This window comes from Calypte anna, chromosome 3 (assembly GCF_003957555.1).
Source record: "Calypte anna isolate BGI_N300 chromosome 3, bCalAnn1_v1.p, whole genome shotgun sequence".
Classification (NCBI taxonomy): Eukaryota; Metazoa; Chordata; class Aves; order Apodiformes; family Trochilidae; genus Calypte; species Calypte anna.
In genome coordinates this window covers 62,993,526-63,006,786 of record NC_044246.1, presented here as the reverse complement: position 1 = coordinate 63,006,786, position 13,261 = coordinate 62,993,526, and the positions used below count along the sequence as shown (strand labels likewise).

The window sequence follows — 13,261 nt, the reverse complement described above, 5'->3', positions numbered from 1 at the left end:
ATGGCAAATACATAAAGTAATGGGCTTCATTTACATGAAAAAGAGCATGTTGCAACCCTATTTGGCTTGAAGTTATTATTAACCTGCCCTCTAAGAGCTTGGTAGGAGGTCTCCTGTTAATCTTATATTAGAAATGGTCAGCCACTGACTTGGCTCCACCTAAGGGTTGATCTAGTTGATGTGCTACAATACATTACCATTTGTTGTCCAAAATGCAGCAGTTTACCTCATTCTAAAAAGAACAAGAAAAGAAAAAAAAAAGTTTGAAAAATTATTTCTAAAAGATTAGATAAAAGCATAGTTATTTCAGCATCCTGAAATAATGCACCATGAATGTATTTGTGCAGCCTGTGTGTTTGGGCTTATCCCATTTTGAGTCTCATGGAACAGGCCAAATTCGTGGATGCTGAGTTGCTGAAATCCCCTTTCTTGTTTGGTTTTGTTTGTATTTTTTGTTTGTTTTATTTTCAACCTGAATCACTTGAAGGGACAAGCAGGAGCTCAGCTTTCATGCCTGTTCAGTCCTGAGCTTCTGTTATGTTACCTCTGTGATGGCAGATGAACATTTCCCAAATGAGAAGTTAATGGAGAAGAAGCACATGTGATTGGAAAGACATCTGAGGGTAATAGCTTCTGATAGCTTTGGTTGTAGCTGTACTAACAGGTCAGGACTGAAGGGATCTATGCAATTCTTAAAACAGAGCAAGGGAAAGCTGTCTCCTTGGCATAACAGGTCCAAAAGGTATGACTTGTGGCTATGCAGGCAACCTTGCTTCAGCCTTTCTCTTATCTTTACCTACATTTAGTGATGAATGGATCTAGAGGAAGAAGAATGTTTGTAATTCATATCATTTAGGACTGGATCATAGCACATAGCACAACAAAACAAAGGAGGCTGCTTGCTCAACAGCGAGCAGTTGGCTTTGGCTAACTTTGCAATGGGTGGGTTTGCAACCTTAAATTCCAGTTATCAAGGGGATCAAAGGAAGTTATGCAATTTCCTAGAATGTTTTTCTAAAGAGGAAAAAAGCTAAAAACCAGTTCTGTCACTCAGCATTAGCAGGCTCAAAACCTCAGCCCTCAGCAGTGCAAATAGAAAGCACTCTAGGCTGCTGTAGCTGCAGGACTAACACCCTCACACAGCATTGAGAGATTATTACCCTGGAGAGGAGACAGGCAACTGAGAGGCAGTGCTGCCCATCCTCCCTTTGCTCTGATTGCAAGTGGAGGAAATCCGGCATTAGGTGTTGCCCCAGAAGAAAAACCAGCTACTGTGGCCGAGGGCTGAATGTATGGATTCAAAGCAGAATAATTGGATCCTGGCTGTGACTACATCTGCCCGAACAACTGCCAGGAGGTGCCAGTTCATGCTGTTGCCTTCTTAGTGTGAACTTCCAAAGTGTGTGTTTGCAGCTATTCTGAAATATGATACTTCAACCAGGATGTCATGAGATATGTAAAGGGCATTTACCGAAGCCTTGGGCATGGATATTGGCAAATTCTTAGGGCTATTGTAAATGAGATTTTTTTTCTTCATAAGAGAAAAAGTTCAAAAGTGTTCTTTCATCAGATGATACTACATCAGAAAATACAAATAAATAGAGAAGTGGACTGTTATTAGCTCTGTAGTCACCAGTCTTATTAATTATCTGCTTCTATAGGCACAGATAGCCTGAGATCACACAAATGAAGACCTGGGGGGGATCTAACAGACACAGGTAGTTTTGTCCAATTTCAAGAAAAGATTAAGAAATTTGTATAATTGTGTTTGCAAGCTTCGTACCCCCAGCCTCATTTGTGTGAAGCTACTTTGCCTGAACCTGAGTGTAATTTTTCTCAGCATTAAGTTTTCATTCATGCTGTTCCTCTGCTTCATCATATTGCATAGCAAAGACTTGAGTTTTGGAAGCGAATGTGTAAAGGTCTCAAAAGGGATAGCTGCAGCACCACAACCAGAAAGGATAAGCAGAGGGGCACCGATCAGGTGCTAGAAATTCTGGGATCTAAACTCAAAGGTAGACCAAAGCTTTCCTGATTTACAAATGAAACAAAATTGTTAAAATTGTGTTTTGTCTAACAGTTATCTGAAGAGAGAGATTTTGGATTTCAAGGTGTTTTGGTTTGTTTTTGGGTTTTTTTTTGGCCAATGGTGATTACTGCTCCTGGAAGATGTAAAGTGCAATTACTGTGTAAATCAAATCACTTAGTCAGCATTCAGTTGCCTAAATATTTGCCATGTCCTAAGCTGTGTTCCAGCTATTACCCTGCAAGGTGCAGGTCTCCCTTGTGTCCTGTGTCACCTTTACCATCCCTTTGCAGATGCCTAGAAAACCCAAGGTTACTTAAGTGACGCTAAATGCATATGGCCATATAACTGAATCCTGTATTCTGTTTTCATCACCTGTGGAGACAGGATTTGAAGCTTAATAAAATTTTCATGTGGTCTAATTTTTTCAGAGATTCGGCCTCCTTCTCACTCACAGAAACAACAGAACAGTATCAAAATCATTTAATGATTATGTGTTTTTATCATCTATCCATCTTATACAACTAAGAGCATCAACACCTGCAGTGGGCTCATTCAACACTGAATCCAGAATTTTTCTTAATGCTCTGACTGCAACAGTGGCACTGATTATAAGATAATAGCAATATAATTTCTTTTTAAGGAGATATTTTTCTGCACTTGTGATGGTAGTACAAAGCTGGGACACATGAATTAGTGTCGTACCCTAGAAATTCAAATAGCAGAAGCAAATGGATTATGGCAAATAAAAGGAAATGTGTCTAGTTGAATTACTTTCATGGTCTGGAAAGGTAGACTCCTTTTCTACAGCTGCAGCTGCCAATATTGAAGAAAAGAATAGCTAAATGTTTTAGATTATGTTTATCTGAACAGTGCTAGTACTTACTCTACAGGAAAGTCTTTCTGAGGTGTTGACTTAATTTTGCTTTCTACACAGTACACACAGTCTTCAGGATGAAAAAAATACCTTGATGTAACTGTGACTGCAATTGCCTAACAGCTGGGAAATTTCTAACTCTGCTCACTTCTTCGTATTTTTTAACACTGCAAGATCTCTTATGGAATCAACAAACTGATCCAAACTGATAGAACTGGAAGATGTAAAGAAAAATATTTTACCTGTAATATCCCCACACAATATTCTGTATTACTGTGTAGTAGGTGACAATCTAATAATTTACTTCAAGGCAATCCATAATCCTAAAGAGACAAAATTATGATGACTTAAATGCCTATTTTTTCCCCCTCAGAGTTGATTTAACCCTGAATGCCATGTTGTTGGTTTTTTTACCCATATCAGAGAGCCAAGAAACTTTATTTTTCTTTAGCCCTCTCTGAGGGCTCTCCCTCAGAGAGTTTAAACCAAAATGTTATGCATTTAAGGTACACTTTTGTAATGGGATTAACAGGATGAGGTCTGCTGTGTGTGGATAGCTGGAATAGTTTTTAATGATGGGTCCCAGCACAACACTTGGGTTTAATATACAAGCCTTAAAATAAAAGTAACATTGTTTTCTCACCCCACCCCCTCTCCCTCTGTGTATTTTGGTGGAGGAGAAGGGAGTTTATTTTGTTTGGGTTTTCTTGGGTTTGTTTTTCTGAAGAGGCACCAGGGTGGCACAGGGGAGCAGCGGCGGGACTCCCTGGCTCCTCGGCTGCCAGGAGCATCTTCTTTCCTCTGGGTAGGCACAGCCACTTCCCTGCCTTTCCCTCCCCTGCCCTCTTTTTGGGAGGCTTTTCCACTGGGCAGCCCCCTCCCTGCTTTCCCAACAGAAAGGAAAGGCAAGCGGGTTGCAACCACAGGAAAAGACTGCAGTTTCACCAGGCTGTCCTGGTCTCTCTTGTCGTGCTCTTTTCATTTCATCAGTCACAAAGGCTGAAGTGTGTGCTTTTTGATAATCACCTCAGGTTTTCAGTCATGATCTGGCAACACATCACCCCCGTGTACTTCATTCCCTCCCCCTGCTATCATGGGTCTGATGCCTGTCCAGCTATGACTTTGTTCCTTCGGTTCCTTATTGCAGTTAGGGGATAAAAAAAGGTACAAACAGGAATCTCAAAACAAATAAAAACGTTCCTCCATACTGCTGAAAACTGACCTTCATGTGCCGCCCTGTTCTCCTTCAAGGCCTGATAAACCCACAAGAAAGATTCCCATTAGTAAATCACTATTGGATCATTAAACCTTTTTAAAGCAGTATGTGCCTTACCAAGAGAATAAGGATTACGACACAGCAGTGGCTGCTGCCCACTGACAATCATGGGAACCAACCTCAGTAATAAATCCATGAATTATCTGGCTCACTTTGACCGGTTCTCACGCCAGAGCAGCTCCTTTGATGTGACCGTCAAAACCCAAGGATGCCCAATAGCAGTAGCCACCAACAAAACAATAGAGAAATAATAATTCAATATAAATATGGAGAACCTGCTTGCCTGTATGGCCAGCTTTTGCAGTGGGTTGTTTCTGTGCCTGTGGTTGAAACTGGAGACAAAATAGAGAGAGAGGCCTTTATTTTCCATGTACTACCATTTAAGAGAAGAAATGCTGGGCATTTAGAGAATTTTTAGCTACCATTGATGTGCATGACTTTTGCAGCTAAGGGAGCTTTTGCTTTTCAAAATCAGTCTGCAGTTTCAGAAACACTATGCACTTAAGGACTGATCCTGAAGAGGGACTTTAGGCATACTCAGAGGAACTATTTCACTTCAGTGGGACTACTCATATAATTATGAATTTTGGTCCCTGCAAGACCAAAATGTCAGAGGATGCTTTCTCATTTGTCTGATCTGTAAAAATGGTAAGTGTTAAGCTCCTTTTGATTGCTTAAACACATCAGAAATACAACTACTCATTACTCTGTTTCCTGGCTTCCCACATGTAATAGTGCTAATTAGTTTCTTGTCCTTGATCCTGTCTAATTAGACCTCATATTCCAGCAAAATTATTGTCTCCAAACTCAAGTTCATCTTGTGAGCATCTCTAGCCAGACACTCTGGCCCTTCCTGTCAAACTCCAGTTAACAGAAGATAGGAGCCTGGGTGTTAGTGAGGGAGGCAAATTTCTGATGGCATAAGGGATGACTTGGAAGACAAATCCTCTTCAAATCATAAGACTAGAGCAGAAGCAGAATTTTCTGAATTACTTATAAACATTCTTTTTTTTCCACTCTTAAAGCAGAATCAGTAAACTGTAATAGACAGTAGATATAAAAAAAATTAAGATATCTGATTTTCAAAAGCATTGAAGTACACCAGTATGATGGGAATGAAGAAGCACAGGCCATTGCTGCACTGAGCTCTCATGGGGGAACCACTGCTGTGTTTGGGGTGAGGGGACTCTTGCCTGCCTGTAGGCAGATTGCTGCCCTCTTCCGCTGCCTGTGGTGTGTTTATCTCACTCTGTTGAGACTTACCCACTCCAAGCAGCTCAGCAACAGAGTACAGTCACCAAGAAAGGTGTCAGGCAAGGGGTGACAGGCACTTCTTCTAAACTTCTGTGTTTCTGAAGAAGTGTGGCAGCATGGCATATGGCAGCAAGCTGTTGCATATTGGCTGCATTCACAGTCAGAGCCACCAGCAGCTCCCATCACTCCTTCCTCACCAAACACAGACTTGGGGAGGTTGCGGTAGGAAGCCCTAGAGTGAGCACTTCAGAACCAGGTTTGGCACGCACACAAGTGTACCCTGTGAGCCTTGCAGCAGGCAGAGGAGTCACAGTATTAGGAGCTTATGCCCATCATCTCATATGCTTCACAGTCAGCTTCATACCGCTTGCTTAAGAGAAGATGGGGGCAGCATGGTTGGAGGGATGCAAGCCATCCAAGCAAGCTACAGCAATATGCTCCCCTTGGGCTGAAGACAAGCTGAGAGTTGGGGTTGACAGCCTGGAAAAGTGAGGGCTCCCAGGCAAACCTTACAGCAGCCTTACAGTACCCGAAGAACTTAGAGGAAAGCTGAGAAGGGACTGTCCATAAAGGCATGTAGCAACGGAGCAAGGAGGAATGGCTTTGAACTAGAAGAGGGTAGATTTAGATTAGATATTAATAAGGAAGAGTGAGAGTGGTGTGACACTGGAACAGGCTGCCCAGAGAAGTTCTGGCTTCCCCATCCCTGGAAATGTTTAAGGCCAGGTTGGATGGTGTTTTGAGCAACCTGGTCTAGTGGAAGGTGTCCTTGCCCATAGCAAGGAGCAGGGTGACCTTTAAGGTCCCTTCCAACACAAACTGTTCTATGGTTCTATGACTGACCTGAGGCCACTGTCCAAATAGATCTGAGGCTCAGATTTTCTACCCAGCTTAGGGTAGGAAAGGAAAAAACTGAAGATTTTATATTACAAAGTTTCATCCTGTTATCTTTAGACAAGTAGCCTCTTATCTGAGCAGAGGGGAAGACCATTCCTATTTCTTTCATTTGTATTGCTGGATGTCTTGAGCAGAACTGTGATTTATACAATGCAAATAACTCCACTTACAGAATACAGACTTGTCATTTATATTGAAATCTTCCCTCGCAAAGGATGTGGGGCCAGTTTGAGTGCATAACTGCATGGCAGCAGAGCTGGAGATAGCACCCTGCCGTGGACACGCTCCATCAGTTGCCTCAGCCTGGCCTGGGTCACTGCTGTTCTCTGCTATTCTCTGTTGCACGCAGCAGGCAGCACCATCAGGCAGAGCGTGTGTTGTAATATCAGTTTATAGCCTGTTATTATTTTCCTGCCTTTGGGGGAAGCTGGTACCTCCCAGCTCTGTTTTCCTGCCAGCAAGACAAAGATTAGGCACAGTATAATAACATTGTCAGTATAGTTTACTAATATGTGATTCATCAAAAGAGCACATGAGAAACAAAGCATGGAAAAGCAAAAGGTAATGATTGACTGTAGCCACAAGGCACTAATAAAAGAGGCCCAGAAAGCAGATTTTCAGCATGTAAGTGAAATGTTCAGGCATTTAAAAACATCAGAGCTTTCATAATTTCGTGATCAGAGCACTTCTTAATAGGATGTGGCAATTTGTCTTGTAAAAGGACTTTTTGGAAAATGGTCCTTGGCTAGTATTATCTAGATTTGTGTGTGGTAATTAAAACTGCATTGGACTTTCATTACCATCACCTTAAATTATTTTTTTATAAAATAATTTATCTTAAAAAAGATTCAAACTAAATTTTCCAACTGTAGTTCTGGAGGGACAGCCCTAGCAGGATTTTAAATGAGGTTGTTATGTTTTTTTGTTATGGAGGTTTTTTTGCTATCTTACTGTCCAAGAGGTGTCCATAAATTAAATCTGTACCTACGACAGAGATTTATAGTCATATTTTAAGACAACAGTATTTTACAGGAGGGATCTTGGGGAGATAATAGGAACAGGGGAAAGAATAGTCTGGGGAAGGAACTGTTTTTCTGAAAGCATTTTTTAAATTATTATTTTTAACTTCCAACCCCAGAAGTTTAAAAAACACTTTGTCTTGTTTGTGTCCTTTGACTGCCATGGTGACAACAGCTCTAATGTCACAGCAGAGACGGCTCCCATGGTCCATCAGCCTTGTGAACTAGTGCAGAAGGGAATGAAGCCAGGCCCTTGGTCTCTATGGCCACCTGATAATGCCCTGGGATTCTGAAGAGGATGCAGAATTTCGGGTTCCATTCTTTGACTTGCTGCAGACTTTCTGCATGATCTTCAATTCAAAATGTACAGGTGAAAAGCAGAGGTGCTGCTGACAGAGCACCTGTGAGGATGAACATGTCTAGGGCCACGTGGTTCTTTATCACTCTGGTATTGGCCCATATCATCAATGTATGAATGACACAGATAGTCAGACTGAGGCTTTGAAAAAGTTATAGAGTCATAATCCTTATAATCCTTTGCAACTTCTCTTTTTTAAATGTTACATTAAGGCTGTTTCAGACATGTACAGCCTCAGACTCAAAGAAACATATGGCATATCATTTGGCTTAATAATAGCTTCATCTGTACATGAAGTTGGCTTTAACAGCAAAGGCAAAGCCTTCCTTAATTTATAGTTTATTGTAGCTAAAAGGACACAATGTTAATTTACGGAATTAAATCTGAAACCTTCAGAGCAAGGACGATTCTGTGAGCGCTGGCAGGCATGGGGCTGGGGTGCCACCTGGTGGCATGTTACAACAATATTTTTGTCAACAAGAAGAGGCTCTTTCCCCTGCAGAGGACTACGTGAAGTTGTCGTTATTTATGTCCACAATAAAACAAAAAATAAGGGGATACGTGGTTACCAAAATGTCCTGGGAACAGAATAAATACGACTGCATGACTTTATGTCCTCCAGATAGAAGTGAAATATGAGAGTAAGAAGAAAATAAGCCTTTAGGAAAACAAAAACAAAACAAACCATACCAAACCAAATAAACAAACAAACAAACAAAACCCCCAACAAACTGGGAGCTTTCGTTTTGTAAAGCATCCGCTGGTTATAGGACTCATGCAAAATTTTGTTTTCCCTCACAGGCAAGACATTTTGTACAACACTTGAAAGGACTTAGTAAGTGGAATTAATGTAGGGTTGTAACTAAAAGAAGATAGAAAGAAAAGTTAATGCCAGATGAAATTTGGATGTGGAAGCTCCTGTTCACAAATTCTTCAGCAATAAAAAGCAAGAGTTAAGAGTCTTAACCAGAAACTCAGCTGCTAGGTTGAACTGATCTGTTGTCAAGGTCTTGTTTTCATTACCTTCCCTATCCCTACTGCATTGGACACCCATCAATCTTTGCTGCCAGCTAGAAAGCAATTGGTCAAGCTTTTGAGGAAGAATAGAAATGAAAGTAAATAGTCTTGAGATCCAGTATATCAGAACACATCACAATTAGAGGCAAATTTGAGAATGATACACTAATAATAACAATTGTCATAATAATATTAAAACAACATCAACATAAGCAGCAACAATAACAATAATAATAGTTCATAATAACAGCCACCATGCTGATCTTATACATGTTTTAAATATCTCTGCTCTAGCCTGTACAGACACGTGCCAGATTGCTTCTGCAATGTGTCTTTGATTGTACTGCCTGTCCCCTGTAAAATAACCTGCCTTTTCTGGGGCTTCAATATTTCAGCACCGTGAGCTACCTATTATTTAAAACAGTAACAAGAGGAAGACTCTTAGAAAGATGCCTATTCTATCTGTAAATAACAAATACCCTGTTCCTTCCTTCCAACCCAGGAAAAAAGGGAGTCACACTGCCCTAACCATTCAACTCACTCTGAAAGTATATGCTTATCCTGAAGTCTTTTCAAACCTGCTAATCATGGTGGGACATGAAGTGTCAGGACACCAATAAGAGTCTCCACTCCTTACCAGGCAGATATTTGTCCTCTGCACCATGACAAATTTCAGGTCTGGCATCAGACTGAAAGTGGATTGGAAAGTCCATTAGGTAGCCTCTTTGGCTACTATGCTTCCATTCCCAGCGTAACACTGGAGACTATGCAAGTGCATTTGTGTGCAAGAGCTGTTCTGGTGACTTCTACACTTCTAAAATTTCACATATGACATATAAAATTTCTCAAATTACTTTAAAGCTGGATTCATGGTGTTAGAAGCGTGCAAACACACTGTAACAGAATAATGAGTTAAAACTTAAGGAAATGCTTCTTTTGGTATTGTTCTGTAAAAATATATCTATACCTTTTCTAGAAGATCACTTAACACCTGAAATTTGCTTTTGCTGTTTCTAAAATTATGCATAATTTTCTGAAGTAGAAAACAGCAATTTCTTCTGCCAACTTGGTAATGCACTTTAGCTATCTCAGTGTAACTCAGGTGAACTAGTAATGATAGGGAAAAGTCCAAGGTTAAATAATGAAATTAGGACTTCCAGGGCCTTAGGAGACTGATTGAGCTATTGCCAGGGCCCAGTCTGATCTCCCCAGTGAGATGCTTGCCTATCCTGCTCTTAAAAACCTCCATCCACAAAAATGCAATAATTCCTTAGGTTACGTTCTTTGGTCCCAGTGCTTACATCTTGCTGGCTCTACCCCATTTCCATCACCTGTGTCCTCTCTTTCCAAGGTACCAGTTCCATTTTTTTTCAGGAGCTGCAAAAATATGCTGGGGGCTGCCTTGGAGGAATGAGTGACACAGATGCTAATGACAGGGAGGTATTAAAACTCTCTTTGTCCTCTCTGTACTTCTTTCCACCTTATGAATAATAACTGGCATCCCTCTTGTTCCCCTAACCATATATGAAACAACCCTGCATGATGGGGGCTTTGCAAATACACCTCAGAGAGAGACAGCCTGTGCCTCAGGTGGGGATACAGCACAGAGAATCGCAGCCCCTCTACTGCCAGGACAGAGATGCAGAGGAGAATCCCTTCCCACCCTGAGGGACACAGTGCTCATTCAGAGGCATGCACAGCAGGAACAGCTAAGGGCTGGACAAAGCTTCATGATGGCACCAGGTGAGCCTTCATCTGTGAGGGGGAAAGTGTGGGATCACCCTTAGGTGTCAGCTCGGGAAAAAAAAAAAAAAAAAAAAAAAGGTATTTCTAAGTGCTGGCCAACAGTCCTGCCTGTGGCCCTCTAGGTGGAGATTGCTCAGTGGCCCTCTTTGGTCCTAGAAACCCTGTGGATGGGCAAGGGGTATTCACAGGCAGTTTTTTAAAGGGAAGACTTTCAGACAGATGCTACATCTGGGCAGCCTACCCCTGCCTGCCCATACCTGCACAGGGCAGTGGGATCTCACAGTGCACACCTCCTTCCTTCATGACTCCTCCAAACCTCCAAGTGCCTCTTATTATCTCTTGCTGTTGGGCAACGAGACTGACTTCTTGGGATCGCACAGCAGCAGGCCGGCTGCTCCCTGAATCGTAACAGCAGCAGAAGAGGAGCAGCAGTTTGTTTTCCAATTCCAGGAGAACTGGAAAGCAGATATGTCGGGGAGGGATTAAAAAAAAAAAAAAAAAAGTAGGCTTCCCTGACCGGGAATCGAACCCGGGCCGCGGCGGTGAGAGCGCCGAATCCTAACCACTAGACCACCAGGGATCTGTGCAGTGCTGCTAAACCTGACTCAATAAAAGGCAACTACAGCCACGACCTTCCCCTCTCACACTGTCCTCATGCTCTGTTCGCTTCCCTCCTTTGCTCTCCCTTCTTCTGGGCAGCGCCAAGCCCCGGAGGCAGCTGTGTGTATGGAGGGACGTTCTCTGCCACCCCAAAGAAAGAGGGATGGGGAGCGTGGGGAGGAGAAGGCGAGGCGGGTGAGGGGCCCCTGCAGTGGGCGGGAGGCGTCATGGCGGTGGGAGTCCGGGTGGAACAGAGCCTCGGGCTCTGCCCTGGGTCCAGGACAGGCAGAAAGCGTTCCCCGCACAGAGCATGAGGAAAGCCCTGTGTGGCCGGGGCAGAGCTCGGGTGGTCAGGCGGAAGGCTCTGGAGAGCACCCGGGACTGGTCGGGTCTCCCACCTCCCTCGGCACTGGGCTGCGGAGCTGGTGGCAGCTCCGGGTAGGAGTGGGGCTGAGCGAAGGGATTTTTCCTCATTTTTTTTGTTGCCTGCCCACGCTGTTCCTTACAAGCCAGGGGTATTGCTGTACCGGCTCTGCGCTTCACATCGCGGCCCGCGGCTCCCGGGAGGGGAGGAAGGTGCGTGAAGCTGGCACTTCCTCCGTTCCAGCTTTGTTGCTCTTCAGGCAGGCTGTGGGAACACAAAAGACCACAGCGGCTTCGGGTTTCGGTGTCTGGTCCACAAGGGGGAGCCGATGCAAGGGCCCGTGTCCGGGGCTGCACTGGGGTAAAGCGGACTGGCAGAGCACTGAGCTTGCGCTGCCAGGGCCTTCTTACCTGATAGACCGGATCTGAGATTTTGATTTTTTTTTGGTAAGGTTTCTATGAGATGAGGGAGAACTCCGCCATCCATGCAGATGACATCTGCAGGAGCGCTTTTTATGCTGGTATGTTGATTTCATGAGCAAAGTAGGTCTGCAAGCTGTATTAGCAGAAGTAATTTTTCCTATTTAAGCAGTGCCTGTAATATAAGAGGGTCTGCTTTGCACGAGCAAATTTCGCAAGTTATTAAACACTCTGCCTCTGAAATGCATATTATACAAGAAACCTTTCCATACTAAGATAGATAAGCTTCAGGCTTCATGCCTGTGGATTCTGCAAATATGCCTTAGCTTTTCTTCAAAAGCTTCAGAGTCTGAAGGCAAACTTAAAGAGCCTGGGTTCCCTCAGGAAGGAAAACTCGGGAGGTTTGGGTGTTTGGTTTCTGTCTCGCCAAAAGCCTGCTCAGCCAATGGTTCATTTCATCCCATACCTTTGGCTTGAACAAAACATGTATCTTGATTGAGATGGAGCTTTCTTTTGTCCACAGTTTTAGTGTACCATGATATAGATAGCTTATAAAACATGAGGTTACAATCAAGCCCTTTTAGAGACAGTCAGGTGTCTTACATACTGCAAGAAATACACTTAATATATGTATAGCTATAGCATCTTCTTTGGTAAAACCAAGGCATTTCTGACCTTGGGGAGACAAAGCTGTGCAGTGATGAAGGCTGAGCACAGCTCAGACTGGGAGTCTGAGGCCACTGCAAAGAGGAGGATGTGGTTCTGTCAGAGAGGGCACCAGGTCCCAGCAGGTGATCTGCGACCCATGTTGAAGAGCAAGGCAAAGTGGGACCTGTTTTCCTCCAACTCAGGACCTGCAAGAAACACCAACCAAATATTAAGGTGGTTCTGCGCTGAAGAAACTGGGTTAGCTTTAAAGGAGTGTGTATGTTTCACTGGATCCATGATGTCATGGTTAAAAGCATTCCCTACCCTGAACATTTCTCAGGTGTGTTTCAGAGAGGTACTGCTTTCTGTGCTTCCATGACTGATGCTTAGCAGCACTAGAGACACCTAAGTTAAAACTAGGGCAAGTCCACATCAGCTGCATTTGCAGTGTTGAAGATGTGTGCTGTAAAAGGACTGTTGCCACGGTTTGTGCTAAAAGTGCCTTTGTTGTGTGACACTTCAGAAGAAGGGGTGAGCTTCCCAATTCCTAATCTGCCTGAGAAAGACAAAATATTCCCCCCCAGTGATTTCATAACAGTAGCTGACCCTATGAAAGATGGGATCTCATGGCTGATGGCAGGGTGGGCAAACATGGTTTGACCATGTCCTATGAAACTATTAGGTGAAGAAACAAATAATTCTTGCTCTGTTATGCTTGACAGTTAGAAAGTTATTTTAAAAATGTGTAACATATTATACT

General features: G+C 43.1%; 1 non-coding gene across 1 annotated transcript; it reads right to left on the bottom strand.

Moving 5' to 3' along the window:
- Positions 1 to 10,978: 10,978 nt before the first annotated feature.
- Positions 10,979 to 11,050, bottom strand: TRNAE-CUC. Its single transcript has one exon. It is a non-coding gene; the product is annotated as a tRNA-Glu (tRNA).
- Positions 11,051 to 13,261: the final 2,211 nt, after the last annotated feature.